Source organism: Mesoplodon bidens (genome assembly GCF_964165515.1).
Source record: "Mesoplodon bidens genome assembly, chromosome: X".
NCBI lineage: Eukaryota > Metazoa > Chordata > Mammalia > Artiodactyla > Ziphiidae > Mesoplodon > Mesoplodon bidens.
Window position 1 is genome coordinate 126,394,837 of NC_138163.1, and position 17,121 is coordinate 126,411,957.

The following is a 17,121-nucleotide window of genomic DNA, read 5'->3' on the forward strand; positions in this document are numbered from 1 at the left end:
TATTTTGTCCATTTACAACTAAAGTGTGTGCAGCAGACTCTGTAAATGCCCCACCCATACCCTTCCACGCTGGCATTTCCCTGCACGTCAGTCTGCGTGCCTGCATCTGTATTTCTTTGTCTGACGGCGTTCTCGGCTCATGCACGCAGTAGGCCCTGTACTGCCTCTCCCCCACCATCCCTCAACCAATGACTGATGAGAAATGATGGATAAATGCCCCAGCTTTCTCACCCTTCAGTGGGATAATTCTGAGGCAGTGGCTCCCAGAGCTCTCACTGGGAAACTTGCTTAACAGGATATCTTAATAGGCTTCCTTCTTTTTTCCTTCCTCTTCCCCACCACGCACTACTGGTGTTTCCTGGAGCTACCCCATAAACAAAGTACTTGCACTTGAATCCTTGTGTCAGGGTCTTCTTCTGGGGGTGCCCCGATTAAGATACTCTGGAACTCAACTTTGGAAGAAAAGGTGATCAAAGAAAACACGGGATCTCCTCAAACGTGGACTTCTGACTGGTGGCCCAGGAGGCAATCTGTACCTTAAAAGTGCTCCTGGATAGCAACAAAAGCAGCAGCCAGCCCCATGCTGTTGGAAATACTGTGCCCAAATTGGACTGGGTCACTGGATCTCATAAGAATTTGTCCCAGCAGCTAAGCAGAACTGTCCTGCCCTGGCCGTGTGGAAACTGGAACAGAAGAGAGAGTGAGCAAGTTACAGTCTCCCACTTTTTCTACTCGTGTGTGGCTTCTTGCCTCCTGCCTCTTAAGATCATATTTTGTTCCTTTTCCTTGTAAAGATTAAAATGTACACAAACAAGTAGGTCAGGGAAAGCAGCAATCGAAGAAGATGACTGTTGGGTTATGGTAATAGCTCATTGGAAGCTCAGCGTATACTAAATCTGAGTTAACATTTAACTGCTAAAAACTCAGGTTAGACCCAAGGAGGCAAAAGTCATTTAACAAAGGTAACTCCACACAGCAAGTTTAAAAATTATCTTTATATGACTGTCCTTTAACTAGCTACTGCAAAATTTTCAGGAAAGTCCCAGTGGCAACATTTATAAGCTGAATATGGGAAGAAAGAAAATGAGAGTTTGAGATGAGAATGAGGCCCATTACATCTTGACCCTTGATCCATTCAGTAAGCTCTAGTAAGCATTGTCCAATAGAACTTTCTGTGATGATGGAACATTCTAGAGCTACACTGTCTAATACAGTAGCTGCTAGCCCCATGTGGCTATTGAGTACTTGAAATGTGGATAGTGCATTCAATATGTATTACAGTTATTTAAATAACTCATATATTACATTATTATATATGCTGTGAAATATAACTTTATAATCATATTATAATTAAAAGAATGGTTATTCCAGTGCCAGCATTTCCCCCAATCCCCTTTTCCTTCTTCTCCCCAGTGAAGCCCTGGCTTGAGCCCATTTTCCTGTCTTTGACCCAAGTATCCCCTTCAGGATTGACTTTTGGTCTGTTCTCCAGACCTGCTCGCTGTCCACCACCTCCCGGCCTTTGGGATCTATTGGTGGGGTTGCCCCATGAGGAAAGGACCACAGAGCTCTCTGTCTTCAAACCAAACTCCTCTTTAACCTCTTTCCTACTGACTCATCCAGGGGAGACACTGGAGAAAAGATGGTGACTTGCCGCAAACCTTACATCAGGGACACAGTACCCCTCCTTCCCTTCATCCCTAGGCCTGCTCTGAGTTTGTGGAGAGACCTTGACAAACTATCCCTTGTTTAACAGTGAGGCAGATGCTGTCAGAGGTCTGCACATGTCCCCTTAGAGGCCTTCACCATCTTCATGCACATCTGTCACTCGCCACCCCCCTCCAGCTGGAGCCTGCATCTCTTTATTGGAGGAAAGTCCTCTGGCTGCTAGAACCCACTTTGTCTATGCAAGGAGGTACAGAAGTGCCTGGGAATCTATGGTGCAGTGAGTTCTGATCCACTGATTATCATGGCGGGGGATGGGGGCCTATAACTACTCCAGCTCCCTCATCCCCTGATGAGGAATTACACTATCCCCAGACCAGGACTGAGTGAGGTTTCCCTCCTGGGGAGTTTGCTTGATGTATCACCCTTCCTTGGAGTTCTTCCCTTTCCAGTTCCATTTCCTTACTGGTTTTTATGAACCTTCATTTCAGTGTCTACTACTGGGGAATCCAACCTAAAACAAGTATTTCTTGAAATAAAAAACCCAAACCCTAAAATCCTCTAAAGCTTCTTCTCCTTGTTTGTTCTTTGCTTGTAATCTCTTTTTTTAAACTTTGTTTTTAAAGAGACGAGTGGGCAGCAACATCCAATTAAACATTTTAAAATATTTTCAGCATATCAGAAGAGATCAGTGTTATCTTAAATTTATTTATTTATTTATTTTTGGCTGCGTTGGGTCTTCATTGCTGCGTGCAGGCTTTCTCTAGTTGCGGCGAGCGGGGGCTACTCTTCGTTGCCGTGGGCGGGCTTCTCATTGCGGTGGTTTCTCTTGTTGCGGAGCACGGGCTCTAGGCATGTGGGCTCAGTAGTTGTGGCGCACGGGCTTAGTAGCTCCGCAGCATGTGGGATCTTCCCGGACCAGGGCTCGAACCCGTGTCCCCTGCATTGGCAGGCGGATTCTTAACCACCGCGCCACCAGGGAAGCCCCCAGTGTTATCTTAAACTCTTGAAAATGGTGTTCTCTGTCCAACAGATATGTTCGCCAAGGTCCTCAATCTAAACATTTGAATCAGTAGCTCAGTGTCAGGCCCTCAAAATAAAAAGGAAAGAGAGGGATGCTTCTTGATTCAGCAAATATTTGTTGCAGGTGTACAGTGTTTGAGGCGTCTGTGCCAGATGGAGAGATGAAAGTAACAGGGTACCCCAAGTTGCTCTCAATTTCACACAGCTCTGGAGAAGGAGTCTGCTAATCACATTGCTGCTGTGGCAAACATACTTGGCGACAAGGACTTATTAAAGATGGAACTGGGCTCTTCAAAATCTTTTTAAAAAAATGACCAAAGGGCTACTTCATGGCCTAGTTTCTTTATTAAGTAATAATGCATGGAACGTCTTGTTTTCAGTCCTCAGCAGCTGCCAAAATCTGAACATATCAAATCCAAGAGATCATACCATCCGGGAGATCTATTAATAGCAAGATAATTTTCAAGTCCACTGTAGCGAGTAGTGTTTTGTTTTTTGGTTAGGCATATAATACATTCCATATCACGTCTGCTGAGCTGTGTTTTGGGGTCGCATTTTAAAAAATAAATCAAGCTTGTTTTAAATTAGGGTCACAATAATCCATCAGTGTTTGGCATTTTGGCTTGGGATATTGTGGTACCACAGATAATATCTAGGTTTATGGAACCTAAATTAAAACACACCTGTCTCTTTTATGTTCTTGTACTGTGTCTCTTGGTGTTTACCTGGGATCACAGAAGTGAAAGAGAGAAAAGAGCTCTTTGGCAGGGAAGCAAGTTGTAATAATCCCATGAAGCATATTATCTCATATGGATCCTGCTCTGCTTGGGGGCATCTCACATGAAGGGGAAGAAAGTCACAGGTAGCAAAACACAACATTTTTCCCCTGTTCAAACCATTTATCAAGGCCTGTGTGTATGTGTGTGTCTTGTTTAAAAATCCTTCCCTACCACAGGGTCATAAAGCTATTGTGATGGTTAATTTTTCAACTTGGCTAGGCTATGGTGTCCGGTTATTTGGTCAAACGCCAGTCTAGATATTGCTGTGAAGGTATTTTACAAATGTGATTTGACATCTACATGAGTAGACTTTGATAAAGGAGATTACCATCCATAGCGTGCATGGGCCTTATCCAATCAGCTGAAAGCCTTAAAAGACTGAGCTTCCTCAAGGAAGAATGAATTTGGTCTCCAAACCATCTTCAGATTCAAGACTGTAACACAGATTCTTGCCAGAATTCCCAGCCTGCTGGCCTGCCCTGGGGATTTTAGACTTCCCAGTCCCACCCCTAGAATTGTGTCAGTCAATTCCTTAAAATAACTAAATCAATCAATCTCTCTCTCTCTTATACATACATATACACACACACACGTATATATTTCACACACATACACCAATAGAGTATTTACATACACACACACACACATCCTACTGGTTCCATTTCTCTAGAGAACTCTGACTAATACAGATATTCTCCTATGTGTTGTTCTAAAAGTGAAGTTTGGGATTTCACAACTAACTTTTTAACCCATCTGGAATTGATTTTGTGGATATATTCTTAATTTATTATTTCTTCAATGTCATGTGTTTAGGGAAATAAAAAGAGATAAATGTGTCTATTTGCAGTCCTCTGGACTGTAATTTTGTGTATCTTTTTAAAAGCATAAACATCTAGTTCTCATTGTACAAATTCTGATTCAACAGGTCTGAGTTGGGGCCTAAGCATGTATATTTTGTTAATACAGGCAATTTTGAAGCTCTATATAGAAGAAAATATATGTGAATATTTTTATATCCTTTAGATAGGAAACATCTGAGAATGATATTACAGACAAAATCCACTAAGAAAAAAGCATGAGATATTTGACCATATTAAATATCCCTAAACTGTATACAACTATCAGTTATAAGATGAAGAAGCTCTAAGGATCTAATGTATAACATGGTAACTAGTTGATAATACCGTATGGTATAACTGAAATTTGCTGAGAGTAGAACTTAAGTGTTCTCACCAAAGAAAAGGTAAATACGTGAGGTGATGAACGTGTTAATTAACTCAATAGTCAGAATCCTTTCACAATGTATACATATATCAAATCATCACTTTGTACACTTTAAATATATTACAACTTTATTTCTCAATTAAACCTCTATCAAGCTGAAAAATTCATACAGAAAAGCGCGTCCATAAGATTTTTAAATTTCTGTATAGCAAACACCACAATAAGGAAAGTAAAAAGTAGAAGGACAAACTAGGAAAAATGTACAATATGTATTAAAAAATTAATATCCCTATGTAAAAAGCTCTTATAAGTAAATACTGCAGGAGCAGTAGAATAGATAAGAATGATTAAGAACCTGAATTATGGGATCTGCCTGCTTGGTTTTGAATTCTGGCTTCAGCACTAACAAACAAGATCCTGGTGGACACATTACTGCACCTCTGCCTCTATGTTTACATCTCTAAAATGGGAATAATAATAACTTCATAGGGTCATGATGAATATTAAAATAGATAATGCCTATTAAGGGCTTAGAATAGTGACACATTGTAAGGCATCAATAAATATTAGCTTTCTGATTAAAAGAGTAACATTTCAAAGAAAAATGGACCGATGATGTAAACAGGTGATTCATTAAAAGCAACGATAACAACCCAATACAAATGGTGATGAGACATAAAAAAGTGCCCTCACTTGTGATTAGGAAAATTCAATATGAAAGATGGTATTATTTTTGTTGTTATCATGGGTCAGATTGGCAAAGATTAAAAAGACGGACGACATCGATAGCTGGAGAGGTGATGGGAAACAGACATTCCCACACACTTCTCTGTGGCTGATATTTAGTATGGTTGTAAAGGTAAATAACAGTTATCCCACCACTAAGCACCTTGAGTAGCACCCGCTACCCCACCTGCATGGCCCTCTCCCTTGGGACCTGGACCTCCAAATCTAGCAATTAAAGGATTACCTTCAGGACCCTGCTCCATGCTAAGGTCAGGATCTACAATGTTGTTGAGTATTTTGAATATTATCTCTCTATGCAATCTTTCAGTAGAGTATTCTTACAATATGTCAGAGGTCAAAATATGTACACCAAGGAACTAATGAGAAAAACGTAGAAAACTCCACATATTCAGTTTACTGCAAAACTGGAAACAACCTAAAAGTCGTACAAGAGACTTTGGTTAAATATTTCATGGTAAGTCTATACAATGTAATATTATGCACATCTTAAAATGAGGACATTAAAATGACCTTAGGAAGTAATCAATGGGGGGAAAAAAGGCACAAAATGTTTAATAAGATCACTTTTGTTTGGGCATATATTTTTCCATGTATTTGTATGTGTGAAACACATGCAAATGTATAATACACACATACACATACATGTATTTTATATATATGTAATTTTAACAGTATTTATCTGTGGTGAATTGCTAAAAATAGCCATAAATTTCTCCTATCTCTGCATGCCTGTACCTTTGGAATGTGACTTTGGCTCTCCTCAGATCAAAAGGTGAAATCTCTGTCCTGACCCCTTGAATTTGTGCTTACTTAGCCATGTAGCTTATTTAGCCAATGGGACATCAGCAGATACGGTACTAGCAGAGGCCTGAAAAATGCTTAGGCTCTTGTGCTTAGACTCTTGTTGCTGCACTTGGAACCCTGAAACCACCATGTGAATAGGAGAACAGTCTGTTTATTCTCCAGCAGGTGAACATCACATGAATAGGTCATGTGGAGGAAATCTGAGGTGCCATGGCCAACAGCCTGCCAACTGCAGGCTGTGAGTGAGGTCATGCTCCACCATCCAGCCCCAACCAAGCCTCCAAAAGACTACATAGATACGCTAAGCCCAACCTGCCAGCCCACAGAATTATGAAGTAAAAATTGATTATTGTTTCAAGCCACTAAGTTCTGGTTTGCTATATTTAAATATTGTACACTGAAAATTTTAAGGCAATTTTTATGACTGTATTTTCTATACTTTTACAATGAACACGCATCACTCTTAAAATCAGAAAAAAATGCCTTTTCTATTTAAAAGTTTTAAATTTCTTTTTCTTGTCTCATTGTTATGGCTAGAACTTCCAATACTACTATGTTGAACAAAAGTGTCGAGGGGCTTCCCTGGTGGCTCAGTGGTTAAGAATCTGCCTGCCAATGCAGGGGACATGGGTTAGAGCCCTGCTCTGGGAAGATCCCACATGCCGCAGAGCAACTAAGCCCTTGCGCCACAACTACTGAGCCTGCACTCAAGAGCCCGCAAGCCACAACTACTGAAGCCTGCATGCCTAGAGCCCATGCTCCGCAACCAGAGAAGCCACCGCAATGAGAAGCCCATGCACCACAACAAAGAGTAGCCCCTCCCACAGCTAGAGAAAGGCCGCACACAGCAATGAAGACCCAACGCAGCCAAAAATAAAATAAATTAGGGCTTCCCTGGTGGCGCAGTGGTTGGGAATCCACCTGCCGATGCAGGGGACACGGGTTCGTGCCCCGGTCCGGGAAGATCCCACATGCCGTGGAGCGGCTGGGCCCTTGAGCCATGGCCGCTGAGCCTGCGCGTCCGGAGCCTGTGCTCCACAATGGGGGAGGCCACAACAAGGCCTGCGTACAGCCAAAAAAAAAAAAATAAAATTAAAAATAAATAAATAAATAAATAAAATAAATTAAAAAATTTATATTTTTAAAAAAGTGTCGCGAGTGGGCATCCTTGCCTTATTCCTGATATTAGAGGAAATGCTTTCAGCTTTTCACCATTGAGTATGATGTTAGCTGTGGGTTTGTCATATTTGGTCTTTATTATGTTGAGGTATGTTCCCTCTATGCCCAGTTTCTGGAGAGATTTTTTTTTATCATCATAAATGGATGTTGAATTTTGTTAAAAGCTTTTTCTGCATCTATGGAGATGACCATACAGTTTTTGTGCTTCAACTTGTTAATGTGGTGTACCACACTGACTGACTTGTAGATATTGAAAATTCCTTGCATCCCTGGGATAAATCCCACTTGATCATGGTGTATGATCCTTTTAGGGTATTGTTGGATTCAGGTTGCTAATATTTTGCTGAGGAGTTTTGCATCAAAGTTCATCAGTGATACTGGCCTGTAATTTTCATTTTTTTGTGATGTCTTTGTCTGGTTTGGGTATCAGGGTGATGTTGGCCTCGGATAATTAATTTGGAAGCATTTCTTCCTCTGCAATTTTTTGGAATAGTTTCAGAAGGATAGGTGTTAACTTCTCTGAATGTTTGGTAGATTTCACCTGTGAAGCCATCTGGACCTGGACTTTTGTTTCTTGGGAGTTTTTAAATTACTAATTTAATTTCATTACTGGTAATTGGTCTGTTCATATTTTCTATGTCTTCCTGGTTCCGTCTTGGGGGATTGTACATTTCTAAGAATTTGTCCATTTCTTCTTCGTTGTCTATTTTATTGGCATATACTTGTTCATAGTAGTCTCTTAGGATCCTTTGTATTTCTGTGGTGTTGGTTGTAACTTCTCCTTTTTCATTTCTGATTTTATTGATTTGGGCCCTCTCCCTTTTTTTCTTGAGGAGTCTGGGTAAAGGTTTATCAATTTTGTTTACCTTTTCAAAGAACCAGCTTGTAGTTTCATTGATCTTTACTTTTGTCTTTTTAGACTCTATTTCATTTATTTCTGCTCTGATCTTTATGATTTCTTTCATTCTACTAACTTTAGGCTTTGGTTTGTCCCATTTCTTTTTTAATTCCTTTAGGTGTAAGGTTAGGTTGTTTATTTGAGATTTTTCTTGTTTCCTGAGGTAAACTTGTATCGCTATAAACTTCCCTCTTAGAACTGCTTTTGCTGCGTCCCACAGATTTTGGATCTTTGTGTTTTTGTTTTCATTTGTCTCCAGATATTTTCTGATTTCCTCTTTGATTTCTTTAGTGACACATTGGTTGTTTAATAGCATATTGCTGATAAAAGCAATCCAAATTGGAAAGGAAGAAGTAAAACTGTCACTGTTTGCAGATGACAGGATACTATACATAGAAAATCCTAAAGACACTACCAGAAAAGTACTAGAGCATATCAATGAATTTGATTAAGTCGCAGGATACAAAATTAATACCCAGACATCTGTTGCATTTCTATATGCCAACAATGAACTACCAGAAAGAGAAATTAAAGAAACAATCCCATTTACCATCACATCAAAAAGAATAAAATACCTAGGAATAAATCTAAGGAGGTAAAAGGCCTGTACTCAGAAAACTATAAGACAGTGATGAAAGAAATTGAAGAAGACACAAACTGTTGGAAGATGTACCATATGCATGGACTGGAAGAATTAATATTATTAAAATGACCACACTACCCAAGGCAATCTATAGATTCAATGCAATCCCTAACAAAATACCAATGGCGTTTTTCAAAAAACTAGAAGAAATAATTTTAAAAGTTGTACAGAAATACAAAAGACCCTGAAGAGCCTAAACAATCTTGAGAAAGAAGAACAGAGCTGGAGGAATCATGCTCTCTGACTTCAGACTATACTACAAAGCTACAGTCATCAAAACAGTATGGCAGTAAAGAAGATGTGGCACATATATACAATGGAATATTACTCAGCCATAAAAAGAAACGAAATTGAGCTATTTGTAATGAGGTGGATGGACCTAGAGCCTGTCATACAGAGTGAAGTAAGTCAGAAAGAGAAAGACAAATACTGTATGCTGACACATATATATGGAATTTAAGAAAAAAAAATGTCATGAAGAACATAGGGGTAAGACAGGAATAAAGACACAGACCTACTAGAGAATGGACTTGAGGATATGGGGAGGGGGAAGGGTAAGCTGTGACAAAGTGAAAGAGCGGCATGGACATATATACACTACCAAACGTAAGGTAGATAGCTAGCGGGAAGCAGCCGCATAGCACAGGGAGATCAGCTCGGTGCTTTGTGAGCGCCTGGAGGGGTGGGATAGGGAGGGTGGGAGGGAGACGCAAAAGGGAGGGGATATGGGAACATATGTATATGTATAACTGATTAAATTTGTTATAAAGCAAAAAAATAAATAAAATAAAAATAAAGAATGTTATAAGAGACAAAAAACAAAACAAAACAAAACAGTATGGCACTGCCACAAAAACAGACACATAGATTATTGGAAGAGGATATAAAGCCCAGAAATAAACCCAGGCTCCTATGGTCCATTAATCTACAACAAAGGAGGCAAGAATCTACCAATACAATGGAGAAAAGACAGTCTCTTCAATAAGTGGTGCTGGGAAAACTGGACAGCTACATGTAAGAGAATGCAATTAGAACATTCTCTAACACCATATACAAAGATAAATTCAAAATGGATCCAAGATCTAAATGTAAGACCAGATACTATAAAACTCCTAGAGGAAAACACATGCAGAATACTGTTTGACATAAATTATAGCAATATTTTTTTGGATATGTTTCCCAAAGCAAAGGAAATAAAAGCAAAAATAAACAAATGGAACTGAATTAAACTTAAAAGCTTTTGCACAGCAAAGGAAACCATTGGCAAAACAAAAAGACAACCTACTGAATGAGAGAAAATATTTTCTGATGATATGACTGATAAAGGGTTAATATCCAAAATATATAAGCAGCTCATACAACTCAACATCAAAAAAACAAACAACCTAGTTTTAAAATGGGCAGAAGAACTGAATAGACATTTTTCCAAAGAGGAAATGCAGATGGCCAAGAGTCATATGAAAAGATGCTTGACACAGTTAATCATCAGGGAAATGAAAATCAAAACCACAGTGAGGTATTACCTCACACCTGTCAGAATGGCTACCATCAAAAAGAACACAAATAGGGCCTCCCTGGTGGCGCAGTGGTTGAGAGTCCGCCTGCCGATGCAGGGGATACGGGTTCGTGCCCCGGTCCGGGAGGATCCCATATGCCGCGGAGCGGCTGGGCCCGTGAGCCATGGCCGCTGAGCCTGCGCATCCGGAGCCTGTGCTCCGCAAGGGGAGAGGCCACAGCAGTGAGAGGCCCGCGTACCGCAAAAAAAAAAAAAAAAAAAAAAAAAGAACACAAATAACAAATGTTGGTGAGGATGTGGAGAAAAGGGAAGCCTCTGTTGGTAGGCATGCACTGTTGGTAGGAATGTAAATTGGTGCAACTACTGTGGAAAACAGAATGGAGGCTTCTCAAGAAACTAAAAATAGAACTACCATATGACCCAGCAATTCCACTCCTGGGTATATATCCGAAAAAAATGAAAACGCTAATTCGAAAAGATACATGCACCCCAATGTTCATAGCAGTGTTATATACAATTGCCAAGATATGGAAGCAACCTAAATGTCCATCAACAGGAGAATGGATAAAGAAGATGTGGCATATATACAATGGAATATTACTCAGCCATAAAAAAGAATGAAATTTTGCCACGTGCAACAACATGAATGTACATGGAGGGCATTATGCTAAGTGACATAAGTCAGAGAAAGATAAATACTGTATGATATCACTTATATGTGGAATCTAAGAAATAAAAGAAACTAGTGAATATAACAAAAAAGAAACAGACTCACAGAAATAGAGAACAAACTAGTGGTTACCAGTGGGGAGAGGGAAGGGGGAAGGGGCCATATGGGGGTGGGGGATTTGGAGGTACAAACTATTATGCATGAAATAAGTAAGCGACAAGGATGTACTGTACAGCAGAGAATATAACCAGTATTTTGTAGTAACTATAAATGGCATATAATCTTTAAATTTGTGATCACTAGGTTGTATACCTGTAACTTACATAATATTGTACATCAACTATACTTCAATAAAAAAATTGAAGGAAAAAATAGAAAAAATAAAAGAAAATCATTAGCCGTTTGAATGATCTTAATGTACATAAATCAATATCTAAGTGACAAACTTATTCCAAAATATACCTAGCGTACAACCGCTGGATGCTAAATGAATCTTTATAAATAAAATAATTGGCTGCCACCAAGAACATAAAAATTTTTTTAATTACTTTTTAAAATTTTTAAATTAAAAAAATGAAACCCTATACCTGACTTAAGCTGTTTAACAGAGTAATAGTATTAATAGCTAACATTTAAATAGCACTTGCTATGTGCCAAGGCACTACATGTTTTGCATTCTTTTGCAAAATAGTATTCTTTTGCAAAGAACACTATTATCATTTCCTTTTTCCGGCTGAGGAAAGTGAGGCTCAGAGAGGTTTAAAAACTTGTGCAAGGTCACACAGCTAGTAAAATGGCAGATCTGTGGTTGATCCCAAGCAGTCTGTTTCCTGAGTCTGTGCCTTTAACTGGCATAAGACAGAGGCAAAACCATATGTAAATGTGCAAGGTCATTTCTTAATGATTTGGTATCTGAAAGTTACAGCTATGATATATCCAGCATGCTCCCTTGTCTCTCTTGGGTTTCCTAACTTCAAACAATTTCATCAAGCAATAAAGTGCGAGGGTGGCTGTGGTGGTGAAGATGTGCTATAGCTTGTCAAATGGTTCCATCGTGTGGCTTGCTATCAACTCTCTGAGAGGGATTTGTTGAGGGAGGTGGACGGTGTGAAACCTCTACCTAAAAACAGGTTTGTCAGTTGACAAGGTTCTTATAATTTCTGCTTTCCCTCTCCACCAAGACCACCACCAAGAGAAAGCTACTTATAAGGTTGTTTATCCCATATTCTACTGTACAAGAGGCATTTTTTATACTGCATTTCTAGCACAGTTCTGTACACTCTACAAACAGCGAATGCTCAACAGAAGTATAGGTGAGGAGGAGGAGGAGGCTCAGACATACCTAGCAAGCTCTCAGAAGGGGGGTGTGTGTGTGTGTGGCTGACTCGTTAAAAGCAGAACTTCAGAGTCAGATTAGACCTGGGTTCAAATTATGTTGCCACCATTTACAAGTTGTGGGTCCTTGGGCAAGTTAGTTAATCTCCTGGTGTCAAATAGAGATACGAGGGCATTGTGAAGAGTAAATGATACGATTCTTGTCAAGAACTTGGCAAGAGCTGCTACTCTCTATCACCATCATCATCTCAACTTAGCAATAAAAAGTTTAGAAACTATGATTTCATCACATTCTAAATTATCCATAGACTTCAATGTCATCCAAAGCAAAGAAACAGGAGATCTCTGCCATGGAAGACAGAACTGAGAGTCCAAAATTCTTGGTGACAAACCTTTCTTGTGGTCTTGATAGTGTAAAATCAGTACAAGATGGTGGCCTCAGGTGGTCAAATGGAATCAAGACTGGTAATACCATCTGGAGTTACCTAATGATCCTTGTCATTTCCTGAGAAATTACCCCCAAATACTGTTGTGACTTAGAGATGTGATCCTTTCCCAACTCAGCGTGGCCATAGCCATCGATTGTCAATGCTTGAGGACAACAGAAAGCAGGCCTGGGTCTATTCTGCCTATTCATTATTGCCCCCCGCAGCCATAATTACCCCACATGACAGGCTTCTTTTCTTCCAACATACAGGATTAATATGTGCAGGCTTAGATAATAATTTGAAGTCTGCAACAATTAAACAGTCATGTTGAAAAAAGCCAAGGAACAGAGTTTGTTAAATAAAAACAAGTGAAACTAAAGGAAAGGTCATCGTTTTTGTGTTTCTGTAACAAATACAATCTACCGATAATCTGTATCTGCGAGAATCCCCGTGTTTTTTAGGTTGTAATTAAATTTCTCCTTGAATAATCATCTTGCATACTTTCCTTAGGGGAAGCCGTTTACATTTCATCCTATCTTTGAAAATGTAATCGATCTCTATTTTAATCAAGCTTTCCTATTTGGATCACTCCTTTAATAGGCTGATGAACACGTCTGTTTTTAAAAATACAACTCAGTAGTGAATTCGACTGGTATCAGAGGTACCGTTAAGTCAGTGCAGTTTTAGAGATAGTTGTGATAATGAATGGCTATGATGCCCAAAATACCTGTGGCAGATTGATGTAGCAATGGCTCCCAATTTGTTCAAGTCTCTCTGTATCCATACACTTGGGTAGTCTCCTTCTACTCTGACTCTAGACTTGGCCATGTGATTGTGTGATTGACAGCACAATAACAAATGTGATGCTAGCAAAGACTTGAAAAACACGTGCACAGTGGGGCTATCCCTCTCTTGCTATTCTTAGGACTCTTGTTATAGCTGCCACGTGAACAAGCCCATCTAGGGCTGCCTGATGAATAAGAGAAAACCATGGCTGGAACTCAAATGGCTGCCTCAGCTAACAGCCAGCCAACATCCTAGCTGACCCAGCAGTTGCCTGCAGACACATGTGAGTGACACCTAGTTGAGACCAGCAGAAGGCTCATCCATCTGAGCCCAGTCCAAATTTCCAGAGCACAAAATTGTGGTTGTTGTTTTAAGCCACTAGGTCTCTGTGGGGTGGTTTGTTACACAGTGAAAGCTAACTGACCCAGTGTGCCAGTGAGAGCAGGGTTGTAGCACCAGCATTGGGGCAGAAGTTGGATTCCATCAGAATGATTTTGTTTATAAACAGCTGTGATGGACATCGACATAAAAACAAGTGAGCAAATACCACTTGGTCCATCCATCCACAGACACACAGTTACATCATGGTGACTATGAAAACTGGAACAAACGTAACTACAGAGGAGGGGGATGGGAATGGGCTAACCCCTTCAGCGTTTGGGATCTGACCTTGAAATTATGAGGATTTTAGCAATAGTGAGAGCCTCCAGTTCAGCGCCACCTAAAACTTCATTTGTTTGCTATTCCGCATTTCACGCTTTGCATAAAGCTCCTGAAGCCTTTGGTTGGATCAGGTCAACTGGCTCATGAAACTGAAACTTGCTCTATGATTTTTTTCCATCTACTTTTCCTAAGTATATGCTCTGTACAATCTCCCTTAGGAAAAGGGTTCCGTGGTCATATAAATTATTGTATACTCTTGATCCTTCTTGGAATTTCACAATGTACCTTGGCATATTAAAGACCTGTTTGTCTTCACTTATTCCAGTGCTGAGATGTATTTGACCATAGAATCCTTTTTGTGAGTAACATATATTAAGATCTCGTTACGCAATGTTTCTCAGAAAACACTCTGAGAAAGTTTTTTTTTAAACTTTCTTACAGTGAAATACAGCACACATATGGAGAAGTACATGAAGCAAAAACATGCAGCATAATGAATTACTGTAGACCAAATACTCTTTTAACTACCATCCTGCTCAAGAAGTAGATCATTGTCAACACCTCCACTAGACCCCTGTGCATTCCTGGGCCATTACAATTTCCTCCTTCCTCTCTAGAGGGAACAGTTTCCTGGACTTTATGGTAATAACTTCCTTGCAGTGTTTTATTCTTTTGCCACCTAGTATAATACCTAAATGATACACTTGTTTTGTCTATTTTTGAAAGCTATAAAAATGGAATTACACAGTATGCATTGGAGGGGCAGTGGGTTTAAGTATCTTCAACTTCAACAGATGTCAAACTCTTTCCCAAATTGAGGGAAAGGGTACCAATTGACACTCCTATCATCAGTGTACGAGAGTTCCAGTTGCTCCACATCCTAGGTTATAGTTGGTAATGTCAGATGTTTTCATTTTTGCCAATCTACTCAATGGGCAGTGGAGTTTTGAATTTGCATTTCTCTGTTCAGTAAGGAGGTTGAGCACATTTCATTATGTTTACTGGTCATTTGTATAGCCTCTTTTGTGCAGCTCATGTTCAAGCCTTTTGCTCATTTCTTTACAGAGTTTCTATGTCTTTCTTAATGCATAGGAGTTCTTTATCTATTCTAGATAGAAGTCCTCTGTTGGGTACAGGAGTTGCAAATGTATTCTCTTGCTCTTCGGCTTGTTTTTTCTCTTTCCTAATGGGGTCTTTTGTTGAACAAAAGTTCTTCATTTAAACGTAATCAAATGTATCAGTTGTTTTCCTTTTATGCTTAGTGCTTTGTGTGACACCTGTAATAATATCTGTCTCTATGTCCAGCGGTATTCCAAGGAGCTAGACTTGAAATGGTCAAGTCATTGGTCACTGGTGGTGGTCAAAGCCAAAAACTGTAGGCTGGAGAAGAAAAGGGGAGTGGGTGGGAAGGGGAAGGGTAGAAGGCCAGAGGAGGAACAAGAGGGGTTGTCAAGAAGGCAACAGGGGCGGGTGGAGGGTATGACTGCAAGCGGATTGAATGTCACCTTCACCATATAGCTCTTTATGCATGGAAAGGAAGTTGGCAGTATCATCAGAAAGAACAGAGAATCAGTTAAGAAGATGTGTGGGGAGAGTGGTGTACATATCAACATCTCCAAAGGGAACCGTGCTGAGAGAATTATCACTTTGGCTGGACCCATGAATGCCATCTTTAAAGCCTTTGCTATGATCACAGATGCACTGGAAGAGGACGTCAGCACAATAGCACAGCTGCCAGCAGACCCTGGTCACCCTGAGCCTGGTGGTCCTTGCTAGCAGTGTGGCTCTCTCATTGGGAAAGGAGGTTTCGAGATCAAGGAAATATGACGAGAGAGTACAGGGGCTCAGGGCCAGGTGGCAGAGAAGAAGCCTCCCGACTCAACTGAGCAGGCCATTATAACTGCTGGCGTTGGGCAAGCCATCATTGAGTGTGTCCAACAAGCCTGTCCAGTCATGTTGGAGTCACCCTGACCCCATAGGCCATCCAGCTCTCTGGTCATCTTTGCAGGTGGTCAGGACACGTACCACACAGGCAGCAACGGTGTGGGCTTTCCTCACCCCCACTCTCCACCCATCCACGTGCCTCAACCATGACCTAGAGGAACTCCCTCTGGAGGCCGGCAATGCAACAGTCTTGTTTTCCTATGATGCATGGCAACCCTGGATTCAGTGACATCGAATCCACTCTCCAGAGATGAAAGGCTATTGGGCAGGTTTGGATGTATCTACTGAGAGTACTCATGAACTCACATTTCAAGCATTTTAATTGGCTGCACAATGGGGCATTAGGATGCCCAAATCAATAAGAGCCACCAGACGTCTGGGGCATAGTTCATCATTGCAAACCCAGTGGACGGATCTACTGTTAGGCTGGTTACCATCACTGGATCTGCTGCCAGCGTTAGCCTGGTTCCATATCAAATTGTCTGGCTGTCCTCAGAGACAGGTGGCACGGGGAGCCGCTAAAGCAATGCAGATCCATCTACAATCCTTTCTGGCTGTTCACCACTCTTTTTTTTTTTTTTTTTTTTTTTTTTTTTTTTTTTTTTTTGCTGTACGTGGGCCTCTCACTGTTGTGGCCTCTCCCGTTGCGGAGCACAGGCTCCGGACGCGCAGGCTCAACGGCCATGGCTCACGGGCCCAACCGCTCCGCGGCATGTGGGATCCTCCCAGACCGGGGCACGAACCCGTGTCCCCTGCATCGGCAGGCGGACTCTCAACCACTGCGCCACCAGGGAAGCCCTGTTCACCACTCTTGATC

The 17,121-nt window shown here is 40.6% G+C and overlaps 1 long non-coding RNA gene and 1 pseudogene across 2 annotated transcripts in view; one reads left to right on the forward strand and one right to left on the reverse strand.

The window, feature by feature from the left end:
* The window catches only part of LOC308608847 (poly(rC)-binding protein 2-like), a 31,300-nt pseudogene extending 14,235 nt beyond the window's left edge, over window positions 1-17,065 (forward strand). The window contains exon 7 of the transcript in view: window positions 15,666-17,065. The product of the transcript in view is annotated as a poly(rC)-binding protein 2-like (transcript). The remainder of the gene's footprint in view (window positions 1-15,665) is intronic.
* Window positions 1-17,121, reverse strand: part of LOC308609565 — a 144,805-nt gene that overhangs the window by 15,703 nt on the left and 111,981 nt on the right. The window lies entirely within an intron of this gene.